This window comes from Pinus tabuliformis, chromosome X (assembly GCF_031772625.1).
Source record: "Pinus tabuliformis cultivar Carrire ecotype Pingquan chromosome X, CPIR1, whole genome shotgun sequence".
Taxonomy (NCBI): domain Eukaryota; kingdom Viridiplantae; phylum Streptophyta; class Pinopsida; order Pinales; family Pinaceae; genus Pinus; species Pinus tabuliformis.
This window is the reverse complement of record NC_142308.1, coordinates 1,023,524,686-1,023,551,162: the sequence shown is the minus strand read 5'-3', so window position 1 is coordinate 1,023,551,162 and position 26,477 is coordinate 1,023,524,686. Positions and strand designations below refer to the sequence as shown.

The 26,477-nt window shown below is 40.4% G+C and overlaps 1 pseudogene; it reads right to left on the bottom strand.

The window, feature by feature from the left end:
• Positions 1 to 3,381: 3,381 nt before the first annotated feature.
• Positions 3,382 to 26,477, bottom strand: part of LOC149143224 (glyceraldehyde-3-phosphate dehydrogenase A, chloroplastic-like) — a 35,924-nt pseudogene continuing 12,828 nt past the window's right edge.

The window sequence follows — 26,477 nt, the reverse complement described above, 5'->3', positions numbered from 1 at the left end:
AAGCAAAAAATGATGCAAAAATAGATGCAAAAAATGGCACAAAACTAGAAGCAAAACCTGTTGTAAAACCAAATGAAAATCTTGGTGCAAAATATGATGCAAAATTTGGCGCAAAAAATGACGCTTTAAAAATTGTACAATAGAGCCAGATTTAGCACCAAGCTGATCATCCCAATGGAGAGAAAAATATACTCAAATCTGGTGCTAAATCTGGCATAAATTTCCTATTTTGTTGTAGTGAAAAGATTTAGCAAAGGGAGAAAGGACCTCTGATGATTTGTCAATAACAAAGAAAGGTATGGAAAATTGTGTAAAATTTCCAAATTCTACTCCAATTGAAATTATTGAGTTATATGGAAAATTAGACTTTCAAAGAAGAAAGTTGGAAAATCAGAGGATGTATACTCAGGATAAATTGCTAAAAAAGGAAGACAAAGAAATTGTCATGAATGACAATCATAAGGAAAAGGGGATGGTAATAAAAGTTCAGAAAATTGACATTACAAAAGAAGGAGTTCATTATTGTGAACCAGAGAAGAGAGATATCATTGAAATAGATGATATGAAGGAGAGTTTAAATCAACATACTGATGTGTTGACAAAGTAATTGAAGGAAAACTCAGAGCAGCATACTGAGATGTTTCCAGAAAGGGAATAGGTAATGAGGCCTTATATTTTTAATTATGATAATTTTTTTATGATTATAGGATTTGATGAAAATGAGACGGACATGTTTCAATTTGAAGAGTCAGTTTTAGAACTGAAGAAGACTGGAAGTTGCCAGGACAAACATACTGATGAGGAAGATGAAAAGCATGAAGATACCGTGCTTGGAGAAAATAAATTGACTGTCAGAATTAATCAAGGACAATTATTGAGGCTTGTCAAGGAAGAGAAAGGAAAATATGTTGGAATTTATGAACAACATAGTGATGTATTTGAGAGGAATCAAGTACGAGGGGAATTGGAGGACCATTTAGTTTTTGAAAGTAAATTTATAGATGTTGAATAAAGGTTGTTTGGAAAGCAACAAGAGGGTAAGGATGAAAGGGCAGTAGTAAGAATCCAACAACTTCAAAGAGAAGACAGTAAACAATAGTTTGAATATGAGTGGACGGAGTACAACAACAAATGGAAAATTAATTATCAGTCAGAAGATAAATTGGATATTGAGATTGAAATAATAGTAAGATTGATGATGAAGGTGCCTCAGAAGAAAGTAGCAGTAAGAAGGCCAAGCAGCAACAAGAGAAAGACAACAACAGACTATGAAAGTATAGCTAGTGGGGCAAAGCAACATAAAGTGTGGAAACCTAGAGAACAACAACAAACAACAACAACAACCAAATACAAATTACAAAACAAAGTATGGGATCCAGGAAGAGAAAGGTCGTAAGCACATGATCAGGAGATCATGATTATTTTAACCTTGGGAGTTTGATGCAGGAGCATTCAGCTCAACAATTTCATTATATTCTAGTTAACTTAGGAGTCTTGTGTTTTCAAGGAAGTTGGATTCCTATATATCAAATTAATGTAATTATTAATGTTTTGAGTGATTGGAATAGGAATTAATTAGATATTGTGAGGATATTTGTAAATGCTCTCAAATGTAGGAGAACATGAGTGATGATGAGTGATTAGTGGGGATTGAGAGATTTGGAAATCAATTGTAAGTCTTAGATTAGGAATTGGTTTCATGATTTGTGGAACTAAAGAGGATCCTTAGGGATTAGTGGAGTCAAAAGTGGACTTAGAGGATATTCAGGATTTAGTCCAGCAAATTAAGGATCTGAAAAAAAATTGGTTAATGGAACCTTTTGTTATAAATGTAAGCCTAAAAGGCATAGAATCAGTCAGTCAATTAGTCAGTCAGTTAGTTAGAGTGAGAATTAGAGTTCATATATTTGATAGTTTTAACTATAATCCTACGGGCATGAAAGGAAAGTCAACTGATAAAGAAGATTAGGCTGAGAAAGAAATCCATGTGTAAATTTTTTTTTATTAATACAAATAACTTGATTTCTGAGTTTGTGTGGTGTGTATTAAGTAATTGAATTATAAATTATGTGTGGACTAGAGTAATTCTGCATAACATAGGTTGCAGGTGTGCAGAATCAGAGAAGAAGTGCAGAGAAGAGTGTTAAGGTTTTACACACAGACAATATTGGAGAAAACCTTCAATGTGACAGCGAAGGTATAACTGTAAGGTTTCCTAAAACCTAAGGATTTATGAAGGGAGCATAAAGGAGTGAAGAAATGAAGTAACAAGGTGGAGATCGAGATCAGAATAGGTGAAGATCGTAAGGCGAGAAAAAATTCACAGGTAGGAAGCTGAATGGGCTATTACACAGTAAGAAACAAAAAAGTGTAACACTACACAAGAACCGTTGGATCAGTCAGATCAATGAATAGGATTAATGGAAGATGAGTGGTGGAGATCTTGTCACAGGAGATTAAGTTAATAGATGGATGGATCACATCAAGGCACATGTCGACAGAAGGGTGGAAAACATGCAGAATGATGGAGCGGTCTTCGTAGGTGGTAAGTAGTGTCTTGTGCGCCCTAAAAGATATAAGTGGTATTCTAAAATTTCACACGATTACCCTTAGTGGCCGACACGTAGCACAAGAAAACTACTTTTCTCGCACGCTCTCGATCTGATATCGGTCGTGCATGATTTCACGCGAGATTGCACGATAGCCGTTGGATCGAGCGAGATTGATCAATGGTGGAGATCGGCCAAACTAGTTGGTGAGCCGGTGATGCGATAACCATAGGATCAAGGAATGAGATCGACGACAGAGATTTAATGTGCTAAGGAGAGCATCGATATATGTGCAAAGGTTTGAAGAATGGCAGAAAGGTAAGGTTTTAAGTGTGGGTTATGAAATATTCCTATTATATGGAAATTATAATAGAAATAAGCGGGATTAATGTATTATGGGTTAAGTTTGAGTTTTAACCAAAGTCTAAAGACCAGGGTATGGTTGATAAGCACTGGAGGTGGAAATAACCCAAAGTTGAAACCTGTGGGATAGTTAAATGAATGTTTCTGCATAGAGTTTATTTAAGGAGCCTTAAACCTTGACTTATGGAAGGTTTCCTAAGTATGGAATTTTGGAATTCCTGGGACACATTTATATGACATGCAATTTTACATGCATACTGTGGGTATATGCGGCGTAGGCTGCATCACCGGTTTTTTCCTTCCTCCCACATGCACATATTTCTACTTTCGCAGAGTGACTACAAAGATGAGGGACCATTGACAACAATGGAAAGGAGTATTACACATAGCTTTAACATCACACCAAAACAACATGAAAACATAAATTAATCTTATTTTCTTCCTCTTTCTTTTTTATTTTGCATTGTGACTAAAAGATGAGGGAAGGGGAGGGTTGAAAGAGGGAGTAGCCAACGTTAGAATTAAATGTCGTATATTTTGCATGCACAGTGTATGCAAACTTTATAGTTCTTTGGTTGTTTATTACAATCAAAACCAAACAAATAATCAAAGTTAAATAACCATTTATCTAAAAGTTGGGTAAATTAAAAATATAGATTGAGAAGGAAATGCATCAACAGATATTCTATATGTTTGTGTATATATCAAATGGTTTAATTCTTGGCCTGTAAATAGTTATTTAATACACTGCTGCTAAATCCATAATATTTTTGTTATGAGATGAATACATGTAAGCCCATTCATTGTCAAACCAAGCGACCACTTTGATCATGTCCTTTCCCATGACCATGGTGAGTGTAGTATCTACAGTGACCGAAGCGTGGGAACCAAGAAAGTCCATGGATACCAAGGGATTGCCACACACTGCAAAAATACCTTGGAAGCAACCTTCTTGAAGGCTTTCTTCACATCATCTATGGTGAAACCCTTATTCCCCACGTTGACCACCAAGTCCACGACATAAATGTTGGGGGTTGGCACACGCATAACAATACTGTTGACCTTGTCGTTGAGATTGACAGTGTTGGGTAGCACTCGAGAGAGTGTATTAATGGATATATCGATGTTTTTTGGAACTATGTTTAGCGCTTCCCCCCTTTCTCTTCTCTTGTCACAGTGTATTGCATTCAAGAGACTCTGCATTGAGTCACCCAAATTTAAATGAATTCATTCCATAACCATTCATCTAATTATATGAAACAATAAGAATTGTCTCATTCGAATTATTTATTAACGTTAATGACATTTAATGGAACTAGATTTATTAAAATGTTATGAAGAACTGTGGAATCTTATTAGAACATTAATCACGATGACGCCAACAAAGTAGCCCATTGTTCCCATGTCAACAAGTTTAATGTTAATCGGCGGGAGTCTGCGATAGTCGATAGAATTAGATAAAAAGTTAATGATCACTCTGTAGATTTACTAGCTGAATTTTGTATAAATGTATGTGCTTTGTGATGCAATAAACAAACTCTTTGATAGAGTCTTCAGTGTGTCTGTCAAGCTTTTTTCATAGAGTCTTCAGAGTTTCTGTTATGGTATTAGAGCTTAGGTAAGTTGTGGGAGAGGCTTTAGGTGTTGATTATATGAGGAGCATTGGCCTGAGGAGGAATTAAGCTTTGCCTTGTTGCGTTGTTTTGAACCACGTGAGAGCATGCAATGGATGCATGGATCAAACACGCAACTGGAGGTTCTGATTTCTTGTTGTTGGAGTTGTGCTAGCCTTGTGGTGTGATGCTATGTTTGCCACACAGAAGTGCTACAATATCTATTGTGCGTGGAGAGCTGATCGTATGAAGTGGCTAGGCGTGTGGTACTGGTGCGTTAAATCACCATTGCTTGGTGAGTATATGGCATTAAAACAAGAGATTGAGTGCTTGCGTGTTGTCTAAGTGCAGTCCTAGAGACCGTAGTTCCAGAGGCATTGTGCAGTTTGGCTCTGAGTTGTGTGGAAAGCTTGAAGTTAAGCTTTGGAGCGGTGAGATGTGTTGTTCATACTCGGTTTCTTGTATTTGGGTAACAAAGAGAGCCCATTGCTTTTGGAGGATTGTTAGTTACAAGTTCTAAAAGCTTCAAGGCATAGTGCTGGCAAGGAGGTAGAATGATCCCTTACTGTGCGGAGGACGACTGTTGTTGAGGGTGTCTTGAACTAGTGATAGTTTCCCATGATTTGTTTTTTGGCCAGAGTTCTGAGCGTTTTTTATCTGAAATGATCATAAGTTAAAACTGATCTAGAATTGATTAGCCATTAATGAATTGAATGTTAATTGAAAATGCGGAAACCGAGAGAACTGCTTGAGAAAAAAGACCTTACGACAGCTGATAAAACATAAGTAAGATGCAAAAGAGAAGTGAAAATAGCTAAAACACAGTAGTACCAGACAAAAATATTGATTACGGAGTATATCCCTGATGGACTACGTCTCCGGGTCCGCTTTTAAGATGGGTGACTACTTTATTAGGATTGAAAAAGAAGACGTCAATTACACATAGATTTGACCAAACTGAATGTTCATGTAGACACTTTTGGTAATTTTCAAAGGATAGCTCTCCAAACTAGCTTTCCAATGCCTATCACGGTTCCCAATTCTGACTCCGGATGCTCATGTTACATTGAAAACAAAAACAACCTCTAACCTCCAGAATCTGCATGCAAAAACCAAAATCACTCTCCTCCCACTTTAATGAACAAAAATGCCTTTTAAAACCCACCAGGTGCATTCAAACTTCCTCCAATGGGTTTAGGAATGCATTTGGTCTAATTTAGAGTTCTTGGGCCTCGGTCCATTCATGTCTTGACTCTTTAGGGTAGGGTTGCATGGTGGTTATGTTAATAATAGCAAAAAAAAAACTTAACAAAACCCATAAAAATAATTTGTATTAAACCATAGCTGGTGGCGGCTTGTTGACCAGGTGGAGGAGGCTGATGGTTACATGTCACTAGCCACAGGATGCCACCTCCATGCTTGCCTCGACTGTCTCGACTGACGGTGCTTTAGCAGTTCTGGTTTGTGGTTACAGTGTGTTCACATAACACAACCTCCGACTGTTATCCTCCACAGTTTGCTTCCCCACTGTTACTTGTAACCTTTGCCGTTGTTAACACCATTCACATGGATAACATTCCCCATTGCGGTTAACTCTGTGGTTTCCAAACTCGTCTGTTAAAATACCCGCTTACCTTCTCACATTGACATGGTCCCCTCGCGGTTTAGACCTACAATTATGTGACTGTTGTTTTAATTTGTAATGGTTTTATATAGCCCAGGAGTTGTTAATCTTTGGTTTTATGGGTTTTTATGTATTATTTTAATACATAGATTTGTAATATACCATGTTCGATAGGTTTAGGACTAGTTTTTAGGTATTTACTATATGGATTTAGGTTTTAGGTCTTTAGACTTGGGTTTTATATATTTCGATGCATGGATTTGATAGGTTAGGGTTTTAGGATTAGGTTTGGATTAGATGTAGACTTAGAGTTTTAATACATAGAGTTCATCAAATCCATTTACAATCATTTGTCACAAAGTGAAATTCACCCACATGGTGACGACAACCAAACCTTGTAAATGGATGACAAAACCCACGTCGACACCAACTCCTGCAAAGTGGATGACAACCTCATGGCGACAACCCAAATCCTGGCGAAACTGACGACAAACACATGTTGACAGCCAAGTATAGAACCACATCAATTGAACACCATCGAAAACCATAGGCATCGCCTGAACAACCTGAACCATAAACAACATTGTCGAAACTGACGACACTGAACTGAACGTTGATGACGACACTGCACACTGACGATGAACCTGTGAAACTAATCTGACAAGATCCTCCTGGATCAATCCTCTCCACTTGAAAGCTTTTGGACCACAAAAGTTTGACAAAACAAATAGTTGATGAAGGTAGAGCTCCCTCACTTTCTACCTTGACCTGATGATGTACCAATACATTCGATCAATCACCTGCAAGTGATGACCCTGATGATGTTGACCATGGTACATTTTGAGTCGGTGACCTGTTCCCTCCATCTGCAATATGTACAACTTACGATGATGGTTAAACAACCTATTATTAACATGGAAATTGATTTCTTTCCATGAATTACCATGAGTTAGTGATTCATAATCATCTTTGAAAACAATCTCTACCAGATATTGTTCAATACCATTGACATGTATTAACAATCTATTTTGTGGAATAATAGAGACAATCAAAGATACTTTCGACATCAAACCAACTACTTGACTTGACATACTTTCCTTCTTCCTGATTACTAAGTGAACTTGCTGCAATGAACCCATCAAAATGTAAGGTGAAAATTGTTGTAGCTTAGTTTGTCTTTGAAAGTATTGAATTAGTTGTTGATTTGTTTGAATCACTTTTTCCTTATTCATAAAATGATGTTTCCATTGATTAGCACTTTCCCCTGATGCATAAGTTTCCCTTAAATACTTTGACACTACTTTAGAAAAGGCTTTGATGTGAAAATAAATAGGTTTCCTGGCCACTTGAAAAGAGGCTTCCAAACTGTTTGAAACATGAATTGGTGACACAATATAAGAGAAATTGAACACTAACTTTCCCCAATACTGACCTGTATCCCATTAACTGTTAATTTCCAAACTTGGGCTAAATTGATTCATTTTGAAATTAGGAAGAGGAGCTTTAGGCACAAACTGTAATTCATGTGGTATTCCCTGCTTATGAGTAAGATGTTTGGTTTTACATAGAACTGGAATAGTTTCTATCTCTTTGATCAAACTATCTTTAAGCTGAGTCTCATAACCTGAACAAACATCATGTCGATTGTTATGTTGTTCCTTTACACATATTATTACAAATATTTTATTTAAACTTATTAATCACTTCATCTGATTAGCATTAACTAAATTCAAGTGATTTTGTTTTGATGTGCCCTGACAAAAAAATCAACCCCATCTTTTTTAAGGTGATATTTATGCTCTCTTCTGTAAAATACTGCATCACGATCATAAAGATAAGGACTTCCTAAGACAACTCCACATATGTCTACTGGAACCACATCTAATTCCACTTCATCAATGTAATTAGCTATAATGGAAAATCTCAATCGACACTGTTTGGTGACTTTTATCTGAGTTGACTTATTTAGCCATCCTAATGGGTAAGGTCTTAGATGATTCCGTGTTTCCAAACCCAAAATTTTAACTAGATATTTAGAGATTAAATTTGCCTATGATCCACTGTTAAACATTATATCTATCTTTGTATGCTTACAGGTTATCCTTATGTTAAACAATTCAACTCTTTTATCCTCATTTGAAGGATTTATGTTTGATGAAGATGCAATAGTTTTCAAACATGAACCAGTGTCAGAAGTTTTACATGTCGTAATGATCCAGGTGGATATTGGTGGCCACCTGCCAAGTCCACCTGGACCCCCACCATTGTTTCTCTCAGCATTTTCAGTTTCCTTAATTGTAGCACAACTTACTATTTTTAGCAGTTTTTCGGGTCCTGAACTTCTGGAGCCGTTTTGAGGCCCTAAACGACGTTTTTTGGGAAATCTGGGGGCAACATGGGTCCATGGACCGATGTTTCCCTTCCCACAGTGGTAGTGCTTGGATAGATCTTTCTAACGAGCTATTGTACGCGTCAAACGGAGATCGTATGCCAAAGTTACGACCCCGGGAAGTTGATGTACCAATTTACCCAAACGGGGCCCACAGTTTGGCGTTTCATCTCCTAGGGTTAGGTTTTGGAATGTTAAGGGTTTTCCATTGTTTCTCAACAATAAATAGGCCTTCGAGCCTCATTGTAACACAGTTCAGAGGCATGTATCCACCACATCTCTTCTCAGAGATAAGCTACCATCGCCCTAGCTGGTTTATTTCCATTTCTGGTTGTAAGCATATTTCAGTATTTTCCATTAATGAAATGAAGTATTATTTCTGCTGCATATTTGTGTGTATGGTTATCTCTGTAATTTGTTTCGTTCCTGTTTAAATCTGGATCAGTGGTATCAGAGCGGTCTGCTTTTTCTCTGTTTTTCTTTGCATGTCCCCAACAAGGTCGGGATATAAGGAGTTAGGGCTTGAACTGGTTGAACCTTTGCAAGACCAGCCTCGCAAATCCCAATGGCCTCCCATGGCAGATGAGAAGAAAGACGAGGGGGCAAGAGATCCCATCAAAATCTTGCTCGAAGAAGCCCTCGAGCGACAACGGAACGCGATGATGGACAACTTTGCCCAGATCCTTCAGCGGCTACCCAGAAGCGACGAATCGGCTTCCAGCAGCTACTCTGGAAACGCCACGCCCTTTAAGGTACAAGTTAATTTTGAAATCCCCATATTCGAGGGTCAGATAGACGCAGATGCCGTAGATAAACGGTTAAATCTGCTAGAGGGTTATTTTTCTGTTCATGAATTTTCGAGTCGGTAAAAGATTGTTTTCGCTCTTCTCAAAGCAGCCCCCCACATCAAGGACTGGTGGGAAACCTACTGCGAGCAGAAGGATGAAAGTACCGGCTCACTATTTTCAGCCGCACCCACCTGGAATTCATTCCGGGATGCCATCAAGGAGCAGTACTACCCTGTCGGAAGCTATGAGGATGAATACATAAAGTGGACCACGTTGCGGCAGGGAAGGGACCAAGACGTGCTAGAGTTCACCAATCTTTTCCATACCCTTCACACAAAGTTGGGTATCAAGGATTCGGAGCAACATTTGATACTCAAATACCGTGGCTGCCTACACAAGTACATCCAGGAAGAAATACAATTCCTAAACATCTCCTCGCTCGGCGCAGCATACCGATATGCCGTCAAGGTCGAGCAAAAGTTTAAACAAAAGAAGCGAGACTTTGGATCTGCGAATCCAAAGCAGGGGAAAGGTGCCCCTAAACCACAGAACAAAGGACAAAGCCAAGGCGGGACAGCCCAAGACAACCCGCCGAAGCTGCAAGCAAAGAACAGTGCCGCGAAGCCAAAAAAAGGACACTGGAAAATGGTGTGAATTCCATAAGAGCTCCACTCACAACACAAGTGAGTGTCGGGCCAAGCAGTCACTGGTGGCTGAGCTAAAGGTTTCAGAATCAAATGCATGTTCCGACTCTGAGTCAGAACCCGATAAGGGGAATGAAAAAGGGAAGCAGATCATTGATGCGGATCCCAACGCCACTGTTGCTACCGCCAAGATCCAGAAAAATGAACCCGAAGATCCAAAGGAGGAGGAGCGTCTCTTCCACTCCCAGATGTGGGTAAAGAGCTCCCCGATACAGTTCATTGTTGATAGCGGGAGTCAAAAGAACCTCATTTCGGCAGAGGTCATGAAGCGGTTGGGCTTACCGACCATAGCACATCCACAACCATACACCATTGGGTGGCTTCACCAAGGATGAGATCTTCGCGTGAGCCAGCAGTGTCGCCTTCCATACAACATCAAGCCCTTCACGGATGAGGCATTGTGTGACATTGCTCCCCTTGAAGTTTGTGATGTATTATTAGGACAACCATACTTGTGGAAGCGACATGCGGTGTATGAATCAAGGCCCCGTGCTGTTATTATTACATTGGGAAATAAGTTGTACAGGATACCAGAGGTAGCACCACCTACCACCATCTCTTTGATTACTGCAAAACAATGCAGTAAGATCATTTCCAAAACTAGGAAATTTGTTTTCCTGATGATACGCCCTCAAGGAAAGAAGAAGACGGTGGCCGCGGCCTCCAGACGGGGTCCCTCTGCACGACAACTACAGATGGACAAGGTTGTGGAGGAGTACAAGGACATCTTCACCTCCCCTGCAGGGGTTCCTCTGCACTGTCAGGTCAAGCACTCCATCGATCTGACCCCAGGTGCGCCGCTACCCAATGGACCAATTTATCGGCGCTCCGTTCTGGAGAACAATGAAATCAAGAGGCAGATTCAGGAGCTCCTACAGAAAGGTCACATCCGTCCGAGTTCATCGCCTTGTGGGAGCCCGATCGTGTTGGTACAGAAGAAGGATGGGACGTGGAGACTCTGTATTGACTATCGGGCACTTAACAAGATCACTGTCCGTAATAGGTACCCGATCCCGCGGATTGATGACCTCCTGGACCAACTAAAGGGGGCGAAATATTTCAGCAAGATCGATCTAAAGTCAGGATATCACCAGGTACCAATTGAACCCTCTGATGTGTGGAAGACTGCCTTCAAATCCAAGGAGGGCCTTTTCGAATGGTTGGTTATGCCTTTCGGATTGGCGAATGCTCCTGCAACCTTCATGAGGCTAATGGATGACATCTTGCGGCCATTCACCAACTCCTTTGTAGTAGTGTACTTGGATGACATTCTGATCTTCAGCTAGAGTTGGCAAGAACACCTCCACCACATCCGACAGGTTCTCCAAACACTGTGACAACACAAGCTATGTGCCAATTTGGAGAAATGCACTTTTGGCATGACCCAGGTTCAGTATCTGGGATACATCATTGATGAACAGGGGGTGCATGTCGATCCAGCCAAGATCCAAGTCATTCAGGATTGGCCATCTCCAACCACTCTAATAGAGCTCCGCAGCTTTCTAGGTCTTGCCAACTTCTACCGCAGGTTTGTGTTGGGGTTTTCTCATATTACTTGGCCCTTGAGTCAAGTCACCAAGGGAGGGGCGAAAGTAAAATTCTTTTGGTCTGAATCTCAACAGAAGGCATTCAGGGAGTTGAAGGATCGCCTCTACACGACACCAGTGCTCGCGTTACCAGATTTACAACAACCATTTGAGGTCGAGACAGATTCCTCTGACTATGATATTGGGGCAGTCCTTACTCAACATGGACATCCAGTGGCATATCACAGTGAAACACTTTCAGACACAGTCCAGAAGTACCCCACTTATGATAAAGAGATGTATTCCATTGTACAGGCCTACCGACAATGGAAGCATTACATTTTGGGGAAGGAAATGGTCATCCACACAGACCACCAACCCTTGCAGTTCATACAGACCCAAGGGAAATTGCAGAATGATCACCATCAGAAGTGGTCTACATACCTGCAACAGTTCCACTTGAATATCAAGTATAAGAAGGGCAGCACCAATAATGTTGCAGATTGCCTCAGTCGACCACCGATCATGGCGTTAACCACTGTGCTCAACTCTTGTGGGCACGAGACTTCTGATTGGCCACTTCTCTACAAAAGCAACCCAGAATTCGGCCACACATACCAGACACTCTTGGAGGGTCGGCATGTTCCAAATTTTCACCTCCAGGATGCCCTGTTATGCCACCTGGGTCACCTTTGTGTTCCTTCAAGCGAGCGTGCCAAGATGATTTTGGAAGCACACTACAGTCGGGCTGCTAGGCATTTCGGGGTCGAGAAAACAGTGGCAGTACTGCAAAATTATTTCTATTGGCCGAATCTTCGACGGGATGTTGGGAAGTACATCAGATCATGTACTGCCTATGCCATTGCCAAACCGACCATTAAGAAGCACAGCCTCTATACCCCGTTGCCTACCCCTAGTCGACCTTGGGAATCCATCTCCATGGATTACATGTCAGGCCTTCCTTCCACTAAGCATGGAAATGACTGTGTTTTTGTGGTCATCGACAGGTTCTCAAAGATGGCCATTATGGCGGCCTGCAAGAAGAATATCACAGCAGAAGCCACTGCTAAACTCTTCTTTGAACGAGTGTGGGTGCACTTTGGGATCCCACAGTCTATCATCTCAGATCGGGACAGTCAGTTTCTCAGCACATTTTGGTCCAGTCTCTGGTCAATGCTGGACACCAAACTCACAAAGTCCACAGCCTTCCATCCTCAAACTGATGGCCAGACAGAGGTTGTCAATAGGATGATTGTGCACATTCTGCGCATGTATAACTCAAAGCATCCATGAACATGGGACGAGAGCCTCCCTTATGTTCAGCATAGCTACAACCGAGCTCTTCACAGCTCCACTGGCCATAGCCCTTTTCAGGTGGGTTTGGGATTCCAGCCACTATGCCCCATTAATGTGGCCATGCCACTTGCAGCTACTCACATAAATTCAGCTCATGTCCAGTCCGAAACAGATAAGGCCACCAGCTTCATTGAGCGCATCCAACATATTCGCCAGCAGGTCCATGACATTCTTGAGAAATTAAATGCCAAGTACAAGCAACGACATGATCAACATCGGGTGCCACACAAGTTTCAGGTGGGTGACAAATTCTGGTTGCATTTGCAAAAGGAACGCCTTACTGGAGGCTATCGGAAATTGAGACCACTCCGATATGGTCCTTACACCATTACTAAGGCTATGGGAGACAATGCATTTGAGCTCAGCATTCCCCCATTCCTTGGCCTGCACCCAGTGTTCAATGTGGACCGCCTTCAGCCATACTTTCCACCATTGCTAGACACATCCGACATTGCAGAACAGCTCAAACCCATAGAATTAAATCCAGATTGCATGGAACAAGCTGCAACTGATCGGATAATGGACACACAGATCAAGAACACTCGCCAATAGAATATCCAACTGTATCGAGTTGTCAAAGCAGGCCAACTCCTTCAGCAGGGCAAGTGGCTCACCAGGGAACAAGTTCAGCAAAAGTTTCCTCATCTCATGGAGGAACTCAACGCAATTGGGACCATTGCTTCCTAAGGGGGGAGGAATGATCCAGGTGGATATTGGTGGCCACCTGCCAAGTCCACCTAGACCCCCACCATTGTTTCTCTCAACATTTTCAGTTTCCTTAATTGTAGCACAACTTACTATTTTTAGCAGTTTTTCGGGTCCTGAACTTCTGGAGCCGTTTTGAGGCCCTAAACGACGTTTTTTGGGAAATCTAGGGGCAACGTGGGTCCATGGACCGATGTTTCCCTTCCCACAGTGGTAGTGCTCGGATAGATCTTTCTAACGAGCTATTGTACGCGTCAAACGGAGATTGTATGCCAAAGTTACGACCCCGGGAAGTTGATGTACCAATTTACCCAAACGGGGCCCACAGTTTGGCGTTTCATCTCCTAGGGTTAGGTTTTGGAATGTTAAGGGTTTTCCATTGTTTCTCAACAATAAATAGGCCTTCGAGCCTCATTGTAACATAGTTCAAAGGCATGTAGCCACCACATCTCTTCTCAGAGAGAAGCTACCATCGCCCTAGCTGGTTTATTTCCATTTCTGGTTGTAAGCATATTTCAGTATTTTCCATTAATGAAATGAAGTATTATTTCCGCTGCATCTTTGTGTGTATGGTTATCTCTGTAATTTGTTGCGTTCCTGTTTAAATCCGGATCATGTAACCATATCAGTTATCCTCCTTTCATCACCTGAATCTGAACCTAGATCTTGTTGGATTGCTGCAATTGCCTTCTTTTCATCCTTCTCCTTAAGGAACTTTTTGGGCTTAAGTTCTGGATGAAGCTTCCAACACTTCAATTCATCATGAATGATTATCTGGCAATGAGAACAAGTAGGTCTTTCCTTCTGAGCTATCGCTAATTTCTTTCTCTTCGAATTGTTCTTCCCTTTACTGTCATTGGAATCTTTGATTTCCAACTCTTTGGATGACTGTGATGAAAACTTGAATGGTCTGCTACCTGATTCTATATGTATGGCCTAAACACACACTTCATGAAAATCATCAGGATTAAACATCAATAATGTATGCTACAAATATGAATGTAAATTGTCGATGTATTTTAGTAAAGTTTCACCTGTATCCAATGAAATACCAAGTGCCAATGCTTTCTTTCTGAATTCCTGAGTGAACTCCTGAACACTCTTCCATTTACCTTGCCTCAAATGCTACCAATCAATAACAACTTGTTGCATGTATCCTAAAGGATAGAATTGTTTCCTAAGAGCTTTTAAAAACTTAGACCATGAGAGATGACTTTTCCTTTTCGCTTTACATCTATCTGAGTTTTACTTTCCCACCAAATTAAATTTGTTCCCCCCATTCTATGTGTAGCTAACTGAATTTTCGTTTTATCATCAGAAATGTTTTGAATATGACAATACACCTCTAACTGCTTAATCCAGTTATCTAACTTTTCAGGATTCATTTCACCATCATAAATAGGTAACTCAAATTTCACATCAAGTTTCAAAAGAAATATTTTCTTAGGTTTCTTTTCTATTTTAGATTCTGTACTAGAAGTAGAAGAAGAAGAAGAAGAAGGGGATGATGGAGATGATGGAGGTGAAGGTGGTTTATCAGCCTTGCCTTTACCTTTGTCCTTCTTCGATGTCTTTGAAGAAGAAGCTGCATCTCTAGCCTTCTTTTCTTCGTACAGTTCTCCCAACATCTACTGCATAGTTAAGAATGCTTGCTGAAACTATTCATCACTCATCTTAGTTTTAGTATTTTCACTTGCATCAGATCCTGTCATTGTCGACTTATGAATGACTCGTTGCTTTCCAATCTCTGGATCAATCTGCTCAAGGATTTCTTCTCCACGTGGCGACTTTGACCTGGTTAACATTCAATGGAAAATTCTACAAACACAACCTACGTTGATACCAAATTATATGATCTGAAATGATCATAAGTTAAAACTAATGTATAATTAATTAGCCATTAAAGAATTGATTGTTAATTGAAAATTCAGAAACCGAGAGAACTGTTTGAGAAGAAAGACTTTATGACAATTGATAAGACATATGTAAGATGCAAAAAAGAAGTGAAAACAACTAAAAAATAGCAATACCAAACAACAATATTGATTACTGAGTTCGTCCCTAATGGACTACGTCTCTGTGTCTGCTTTCAAGATGGGCAACCGCTTTATTATGATTGAAACATAAGAGGTCGATTACGCAGATATTTGACCAAAATGAATGTGCATGCAGTAACTTCTGGTCACTGTCAAAGGATGGCTCTTTGAACCAGCTTTCCAACGCCTATCACAGTTCCCAATTCTGACTCAGGATGCTCTTGTTACACTCAAAACAAAAACAACCTCTAACCTCCAGAATCTACATACAAAAACCAAAATCACTCTCCTCCCACTTCAATGAACAAAACTGCGCTTTAAAACCCACCAGGTGCATTCAAACTTCCTCCAATGGGTTTAGGAATGCATTTGGTCTAATTTAGGGTTCTTGGGCCTCAATCCATTCATGTCTTGACTCCTTAGGATAGGGTTGCATGGTGATTATATTAATAATAGCAAAAAAAACTTAACAAAACCCATAAAAAGACTTTGTATTAAACCATAGCCACTAGTGGCTTGTTGACCTGGCAGAGGAGGTTGACGGTTACATGTGACTAGCCATAGTCTACCACCTCCGTGCTTGCCCCAGTAGTCTTCGTTGATGGTGCTCTAGTGGTTCCAGTTTGTGGTTACGGTGTGTTCACATAACACAACCTCCGTCGGTTATCCTCCATAGTTTTCTCTGCCACTATTACTTGTAACCTCCACCGTTGTTAACACTATTCACATGGATAACATTCCCCACTACGGTTAACTCCGCGGTTTCCAAACCCGTTTGTTAACATACCCACTTACCTGCTCACATGGACATGGTCCCCATGCAGTTTAGGCCCGTGGTTATGTGACTGTTGTTTTAATTTGAAATGGTTTTATATAGCCCGGGAGTTGTTAATCTTTGGTTTTATGGGTTTTTATGTATTATTTTAGTACATAGATTTGTAATATACCATGTCCGATAGGTTTAGGACTAGTTTTTAGGTATTTAGTGTATGGATTTAGGTTTTAGGTCTTTAGACTTAGGTTTTATATATTTTGATGCATGGATTTGATAGGTTAGGGTTTTAGGATTGGGTTTGGATTAGATGTAGACTTAGGGTTTTAATACATAGAGTTCATCAAACCCGTTTACAATCATTTGTCACAAAGTGACATTCACCCACATGGTGATGACAACCAAACCTTGTAAATGGACTACAAAACCCACGTCGACACCAACTCCTGCAAAGTGGAAGACAACCTAATGTCGACAACCCAAATCGTGGCGGAACTGATGACAAACAAATGTTGATAGCCAGGTACATAACCATATCAATTGAACACCATGAAAAACCATAGACATCACCTAAACAACTTGAACCATAAACAACATTGTCGAAACTGACGACACTAAACTGAATGCTGACGACGACACTTCACACTGATAATGAACCTATGCAACTGATATGATGAGATCCTCCTGGATCAGTTTTTCTACTAAATTTGGTGGCGAGAGGCTGATAGAGCATGTAGCATGGTTGCGGGTGCATGTGTGGCTGTTGGGGCCAGTGGTGTTGTGTGATTGAGTGGTGAGTAGGAGTTGTTGAGCTGCTCGTTGAGGCTTGTGAGCATCCAGAGGGCTGAGATTTGTGAGGGTTGTGAGGCTGGAAGCAGAGTAAGTATATCCAACAATGTAATCTCTGTGTTTAATTGTAGTCGAGGCAGAGGCCCATTTAGTGGAGAGAACCTTTGATTTTGAAGTAAAAATTGCGGCGTGTTGTGTAAATTTGTTGGTTTAATGCTATTGTTTGTAAATTTGTTTCCCAAAACGTGGAGTTTTATTGTGATAGCGCACTGTCGAGCCTGAAGGAACCCAGAGGGCCTAGGAGAGCCACTAAAAAGTGTCGAGGAGTGCATAGGACCTTGTTGTGAAGACTTGAGGGCACGGTAGTGACTGCCAGAAGAGTTATGAATCGTGTGGAATTGTTGAGCAGCATTGAGTTAATGTTTAGATGTTTTCGAACTGAAGATTGGTGGCGGCCTGTTGTTGCTGCAATGGTTGAGGAATTTTCCTGTGGTTCAGTCTTTCTAGATCTGCCTTAGAGATCTGATTGTGTTTAAGAAATTGTGTCTAAGGAGCTGTTGTCATCTATGAGAATTGGCCGCGTGGGACTGAGGCTCATGCAGTGGCCAAGGAGGCTTGAGGAGTGGCTGCAAGGCTGTGGCAAGAGCTGTTGAGAGAAGTCATCAAGTCGTTGTTGGTGACCGTGGTAGCGAAGCTGCTGAAGACTATTGCATTTATTGAGTGTTGCAGGTAGGTCTCCTGAAGTTGGATGGTGTAGGTTGGTCTTGTTCAAGGTGGATCCTTGTTTGGTTAGTGTCAATATCTATGATGGCCTGGTATGCGAAGTGTTACTGAGTGTGGAAGGCCAATTGAATGCACTGTTCAATCTACAAAAAGTGTTGTTAGTGAGCACCATGTGTGACACTAGTTGTGGTAGCCACCGTGTGTGGAGAGCCAGGTATAAGGTCACTAGTCTGATTGGAGGACAATGAGTGGAATAATGTTGGATACTGATCTTTTTGATGATGTATTTTTAGAGAGCTTATTTGGAAGTATTTTTGGGCCTGGTAATATTTTTTATTCAGGTAGTATTTTTGAGTCACAAGAATTATTAGATGAACAGAATGATTTTATTGATGACCATAAATATCTAGAGCTGGAGTCCATTCCACATGAGAGCAAAACTTGCTTGTCCCTGAACCCAATTGCTAGTAATGTGATTGGGTCCGCTTCTAAGATGGCTATGACAATGGAGGATACTACCATGGATGTTGTTAGGAGGCCACTCATGTTCAAAGATGAGTGCATTTTAGTGGCTCCCCATGGAAGGTGGGGAGAGCATGGATTGGATTATCTTGTTTTCACTATTCAAGATGTTGCCTTGCATCCCAATCTAGAAAAGGTTGCTGATGTTAAGTATGTAAGCAAGGAGCACATGAAGTTCATAAGGAAAGCGAGAAAGGTGAAGATGAAACTGCACGAGCAAATGAACAAGCATGGACCATTTAGCAAGAAGACAAAAATGAAATGTTTTGTTGTAAGCCTAGCTGAGAGTTAGACCAGTAGGCCAGTTAAAGTTTAGGTCGTCGTGATAAAGTGGAGGTGTTAGAACATTAATCACGACGGGGCCAACGGTGCAGCCCACTGTTCCCATGTCAGCAAGTTTAACGTCAATTGACGGGAGTTTGCGATAGTCAACGGAATTAGATAGAAAGTTGATGATCACTCTGTAGATTTACCAGCAAAATTTTGTATAAATGTATGTGATTTGTAATGCAACAAACAAGATCTTTGATAGAGTCTTCACTGTGTCTGTAGAGCTCTTTTCATAGAGTCTTCAGAGTCTCTGTTAAATCCATCTATTCAAAATTTCCCACTAGTTTTCTTCCAAAAAGTTTTACACGATCCAATCACCTAATCGCTGGTGTATGAAAGTGTTGTAGTCGCACTCCATTTCGCTATACCTGCAACATCGACATGATACAATTCTTATGTTATATTGGTCACTTCGACCGATTTCCATGACATACAATTATAACCATACAAAATTTCCATGGATACCTGCAATATAGCTTAGCCACAATTTTTTCTTGTTTTATTCAATTAAGCACTTAGACAGATCTATTTGTAGAAATTCCCACTATAGATCAATAGATTATGCAATATACTAAAGAAAATTACAAGATATACTTCTACAACAAACTTTTTGGAAGCTTAATCGAATATGAGTAAGATCAATGAGAACACATATAACTAAGAATGAGAAATCAATCACACATAACACAGAAGAAATAACCCGAAGAAAGCCTCAGCCTAAAACCCCAATCTCTGTATTATCATACAAGTGGAAATATGTTCAAGTTACAAAAAGAATCAGCTCTCAAGCTATCCTGCTCTCTCCGCAATAAAAAACAATACAAATCATAGATTGAGTAGACATTAGATATATCTTTCCTCGGCCCTCCAAGCCTCCTATTTCCTTGCACAGTTTTTCTTTAGGTCTAATGATGTCACATGTGTGAATTGGCCTCATCACACTCACTAAAACTACAGAAGTAACTACACAATCCTCAAGGAAAGAATTCCTTCTGCATGCAATAGATATTCACAATGGAATATTCCTACAACTGATAGTACACCGCCCCTCCATCTAATCTCAACTAGGTCTCTGTCTGAACTGACATGCATGAGTTATTTATGAGAGAATATTCAGTTATCTGAAGTGCATCAGTTACATGCATGCATGCATTAACTAACTGAACTCACAATTAATTCAACAAACTATTTGAATTAATCTAACTGGACTTGACTCAGTTAACTGAGCCAACTAATTACAACTCAATATTACAACTCATCCTTATCTCTTTAACTGATGAATAAATTCCTCAATTAATGGAGAAACTGTTGCATGTCCTCACATAGACTTCGTGTTTGATTCTCTACAACTAATTAACTCATGGTGAATTAATTAATTATTTTACAAATAGCTGCTAAGATCAAATTCGAATTTTTACTTCTCTATTTTAGTTTAGGGACTAACTAAAATAGGAAGGTATCCCGAAATGCTATTTATAGCAATACTAAATTTAGCACTTCTATATTTAGCATTTCTTGTTGCTATTTTCAACACTTCCTCTCAACAATAAAGGGATTATCAGTAACCCCAATCTTGTCTCTGTGGAACTCGAACTTGCATTTTGATAATGCCTTCGTCAAAATATTTGCATCATGTTCCTCAGTCGAAACATACAAAAACAACATGATCCTCTTGACGACACAGTCTCAAAGATGGTGATACCGGATATGAATGTGCTTGGACATGTCATGAAAAACTGGATTCTCAGAGAGTTTGATACAACTCTCATTACGCAGTAGATCATGGTTGGATCCATCCTCTGACCAAACAGTCCCACTAGAATCTTCCGCATCCAAATGGCCTCACATGCAGCCTGACCAGCAGCCATGTATTCATCCTCTGCTGAGCTAAGTGAAAATGACCTCTGTTTCCTGTTGTACCAGGAAATTGCAGCTAAACGAAGGTTGAAGATTCCTCCAGAAGTGCTCTTCGGGACTGATTGACTCCCTACCTAATCTGCATCTATGAAGCCCTAAAGCTTCACTCCCTCTATCAGTCTATACCACAATCCGAACTGAGATGTGCCTCTGAGGTATCTTAGCACATGCTTCGCTGCATAGCTTGGTAGGATGAACCATAGCTTGACTCATCTGGTTCACCACAAAGCATAAGTCGAGTCGTGTGTTCACCAGATACATAAGTGAACCCACCAGCTGCCGATAAATAGTAGCAGCTACTATCTCACTTGAAGTAGCATCCTCCTTCCTCCAGTTCCTAGCTAGAGGAGTCTGCATGGGCTTGCACTTGTCCATGTGAAAGTGCCTGAGTATCTCATTGGCATACTTGCCTTGAGACACAAATACTTCACCATCTTTCTGCCACACGTCCATGCCTAGAAAGTAGTGCATAAGACCCATGTCTTTCATTTCGAACTCTCTTGCAAGGTCCTCCTTGCAAGACTGGATTAGCTGATCATCACCTGTCAAAATTAGATCATCGACATAAAGAACAATGATCAATGGTTTACCTTCTACCATGATGTGGTAAAGGTTCGCATCTACTTCACTCTTGGTGAAGCCCAACCTGGTGAAATAGTTGTCGATCCTGGTGTACCAAGCATGGGGTGCTTGCTTTAGCCCATACAAAGCCCTTTTGAGTCAGCACACATGCGACTCACGATCGAAGGTCTCGAAACCCTCTAGCTGCTCAATGTACACCTCCTCCTCAATCTTCCCATTGAGGAATGTTGTCTTCACGTCCATCTGATGGATCTTCCAACCCATCTAAGTTGATAGTGCCAACATCGATCTGATAGATGAGTACCTTTCTTCAGGAGCAAAGGTCTCATCATAGTCGAAATCCTCAACCTGTGAGAAACCTCGGGCAAAAAACCTTGCCTTATGTTTCTCAACACTGCCATTAGCTGTCTGCTTTACCTTGTAAAGCCATTTGGAACTCACCACTGACTTGCCCTGAGGTCATGGGACAACATCCCACACACTGTTCCGAATGATAGAGTCATACTCCTTTACCATTGCATCAACCCAGACTAGTTGTTACACTTCCTCCTCGAATGAATAAGGTTCGGTATCTACACAATCCCCTACCAGGGCCATGTACCCAGTGCATCACTTGGGCGACCTCCTTTGTCTACGCTGAGAACATGGTTGTCCCACATTCTCCCATGCATCCAGCATGAGTGGATGTCTCCACTCCCAAATCCTTTGCATGTGGCTGCTCTGCATCAATCTGAGGCTCCTCGTCCTTAGGAACTGAAAGTTCCTCCTCTACATGCAACTTGAGCTCCCTCTCAAGTGATAATTACATGGCTTTCTGCTCATCGAACTTCAGATCCCTATGTACCACTGTCCTTTAACTGGTAGGCAGGTACACCCGATAGTTGTGGGGTGTATTCGTGTATCCCACAAGTATTCTCAACTCAGCTGTTGGATCCAGCTTCTTCTGGGCATCTTTGGTCACATGACAGTAAATGATGATCCAAATATTTGGAAGTGACTCACATATGGTCGCTTCCCGGAAAATGCCTCCATAGGTGTCTTCATTCCTACTGTACGATGCGAGCTTTTGTTTTGCAAGTATACTGATGTATTGCATGCCTCAGCCAACAAATGCAGTGGTAGGCTTTGGTCATGCAACATCGCTTGAGCTTCTCCCACAATCGATCTGTTCTTCCTTTCGGCCACCCCATTCTGCTGTGGGTTATGGGGTGCCGTCAACTCCCATTTAATTCCTTTTGTAGCGCAGAAGTCTTTAAACTGTTGGGAGACATACTCTCCACCATTGTCACTACGCAAGGCTTTTATTTTCTTTCCAGATTCTTTCTCTGCCAAGGCTTTAAACTCATAGAAACTCAAGAATGTCTGATCCTTATTTTGCATAAAGTATATCCAACATCTACGAGAAAATTCATCAATAAAAATAACATACCCTTTTTTAGCGATGGAGGCTGTAGAGAATGGTCCACAAACATTTGAGTGAACTCACTCTAGGATTGCTCCAGCCCTATTGTCTCGATCCGGAAATGAATATTTCGCATACTTACCCAAGGTACAACCTCTGCATGTATTCGTCTGCTCTAGTTTTCCCTTGGGTAGTCCGGTAGAAATCTGTTGCATGATCTTCAGGGCTCCATGGTGCAAGTGGCCCAGTATTCTATGCCATAGCTCGCCAACATCTTGGCTCTGCACCATCTCAACTTTGGACCTCAATGCAGCATAGTCGTCTACATCCAACTTGTAGAGATTCTTTACTCGAATCCTAATTTGCTTGGTTTGTCCAATACCGATATGCCTCAGGAACACCTTTCCTTTACTAAAGACTACATCATAGCCTTTATCTTCTAGCATAGCGACAGACACAAGATTATTCTTCAGACCTAGTACATACTTTACGTTAGTCAGGGTTAGGGGAGCTCCTTCCTCCCCCTGAAACACAACTGTACCTTCACCTAAAACACGGTACTTTCCATCATCACCCATCTCGATCCGCATCTGGAGATCCTTCTCCTCCAAGGTACTAAAAAGATTCTTGTCACCTGATGTGTGGAATGAAGCTCCACTATCTAGGTACCACACACATCCCACCATGGATGAAACCATGCATGCAATAAGAGAGAAATCCAGCTCAAACTATGAGGCCAGTGCCTCACCATCAGATACCTTCGAGGATCCCTTCTTTGATTTCTTCTATGGACAATTCGTAGCATAATGGCCCACTTCATGACAATGAATGCATCACACTTTCGATTTGTCAAAATTCTTCCCACCATGGGAAGAACCAGATTTTGGATGGGATGCCTTCCCTTTCCCTTTCCTCGCCTTACTTGCTAAGGCTAGATTTTCCTCATCATCTTGCTTCAATGAGGATCCATCTCTGGTGCTTCTTCTTATTTCCTCCTGCATCAGATCTGACCAAAGTCATTCCCAATCTGGCAGTTTTTCTCTTCCATTAACCGAGTCTTGGTAACTATGCCAACTCTTAGGAAGACTGAGGAGTGCAAGACTCACCATGTCATCATCAGCAGTCGTGATCCATACACTTCCAAGCTCATCCCTGCAGGTGGTGAGCTTGTTCAAATATGTAGATATCATGTCGCCCTTTTCACACTTGATTTTCCAAAGCTTGTCTTTCAGCACCAACTTCCTCTGATCACTGTTGTTCTGATATAGATCTTTCAATGTTTTCCACATCAAAAATAGTGTCTCCTTCCCATGGAGGCTCGAGACAATGTCGTCTCGAACTCCCTCGAGGAGGAGTCTCCTTGCTCTAGCCACACATTTCTTCCATTCCACCAATTCTGTAGCATCAATCAACTTGGGGATTTCTTGATCAATGAAGTCCTTTAGACCATTATCCTCTAATACTGCTTCCATGCGATCCTTCTAGGCTATATAATTTGAGCTGCCATCAAGGGCATACTCGAGTCTTAAACCGTTGAACTCCATTGGTGAAATTGAGATGTGATAAGAACTCGATTTCTATATTCAGGAACTTGAAACTTGAAACTTCTCCCTTCTTGTATATTGTTCTTCGCTTTGATCACCTTTGCTCTGATACCATGTAGAAATTCCCACTGTAGATCAACAGATTATGCAATATACTAAAGCAAAATACAAGATCTACTTCTACAACAAACTTTGTGGAAGCTTAATCGAATATGAGCAAGATCAATGAGAACACATATAACTAAGAATGAGAAATCAATCACACATAACACAAAAGAAATAACCTGGGGAAAGCCTCAGCCTAAAACCCCAATCTCTGTATTATCATACAAGTGGAAATATGTTCAAGTTACAAAAAGAATCAGCTCTCAAGCTATCCTGCTCTCTCTGCAATAAAAAAAAATACCTCTCACAGAGTGAGTAGACACTAGATATATCTTTCCTCAACCCTCCAAGCCTCTTATTTCCCTGCGCAGTTTTTCTTGGGGTCCAATGATGTCACATGTGTGAATTAACCTCATCACACTCACTAAAACTAAAGAAGTAACTACAAAATCCTCAAGGAAAGTATTCCTTCTACATGCAAGAGATATTCACAATGGAATATTCCTGCAATTGATATTACACTGCCCCTCCATCTGATCTCAACTTGGTCTCTATCTGAACTGACATGCATGAGTTATTTATGAGACAATATTCAGTTATCTGAAATGTAGCAATTACATGCATGCATGCATTAACTAACTGAACTCACAATTAATTCAACAAACTATTTGAATTAATCTAACTGGACTTGACTCAGTTAACTGAGCCAACTAATTACAACTCAACCTTATCTCTTTAACTGATGGATAAATTCCTCAATTAATGGAGAAATTGTTGCATGTCCTCACAGAGACTTCATGTTTGATTTTCTACAACTAATTAAATCGTGGTGAATTAATTAATTATTTTACAAACAGTTGTTAAGATCAAATTTGAATTTTTACTTCTCTATTTTAGTTCAAGGACTAACTAAAATAGGAAGGTATCCCGAAATGTTATTTATAGCAGTACTAAATTTAGTACTTCTATATTTAGCATTTCTTGTTGCTATTTTCAACACTATTGTGCCCTCACTGAAATATTTGTAGCCACCCTTAACAGAATTAATCTCCTAAAACAAATACCATAAATCAGGAAACAATTGCTTACCACCGAACTCGTCATTCAGTATTTTGATTAATGGAGAAAGACAATTTACTATGTTAGAGCCATTACTGCAAAACGTAAGTTATGTTATGTCAAAATTAAGTAAGGATTGATATTATTATCATTTTCTATTTGTAAAGATTGGAAAAGAGAAAAAGACTTTGGTGAGAAACCAAAAATCAAATATCTTCTTTAACACACACACAAAATAATTCTACACCATTAAAATTTGAATCGGAACTATCTGTTATCACAAAACCAGTACTAGGGGCTGCAACCAAGCAAGGTTTCATGTAACTGTTTCAGACCAGACTTTAGACTAGGAATTAGCCTTCCTAATCAGAGAGGGCTCTCTCACAGGCTTTTGATAGAAAATTAATCACAACAACAGAGGGCTAACTCTTCACACATTTATAAAAATATAGCTGGCTGGACATACATCAAATTAGTCTTCATTGGGCTATGGAGTCTCTCACAGTTAATAAACAAAATCACAGTCATCTCATGGAAGTCAAGGCTCTTTGCATCATCAGATGTTCAAACACATTTTACCTAAACCAAAGCTTGCTAAACATACAGGAAGTCAGAGCATTAAAAATGAATTCTGAGTGATGTTCAAACATGCTTCACCAAAACCCACAGCTTGCCAAACACACAGGAAGTCAGAGCATATAATATGAATTCTGAGGGATTGTGCTATAACAAGGCTGTAAAAAGAACATTAAGAAACTAAACCATCATCACATTTGAACACAGTGATCCATTGAGAATCTTGAGAAGAAACAACCTGTTTTACCATTACTGTAACAGTCTTTACATATGCTCAGAAAAAACTCTGTTTTTGTATATACAGTCCAACCCCTATTACATTCTAATTTTCACCATATATAGGAATACATTTCCTCCCTCCAGAATGAGTTCGAATCCCCTATTAACTACTCCTACATGCTTTTAACTAACTGCATTAATTACATACATGCTAAACTATAATTACACACAATCCTAATCAAACTAAAATACTAATTTCATTCTCCTCGTATGCTTGATGCTTT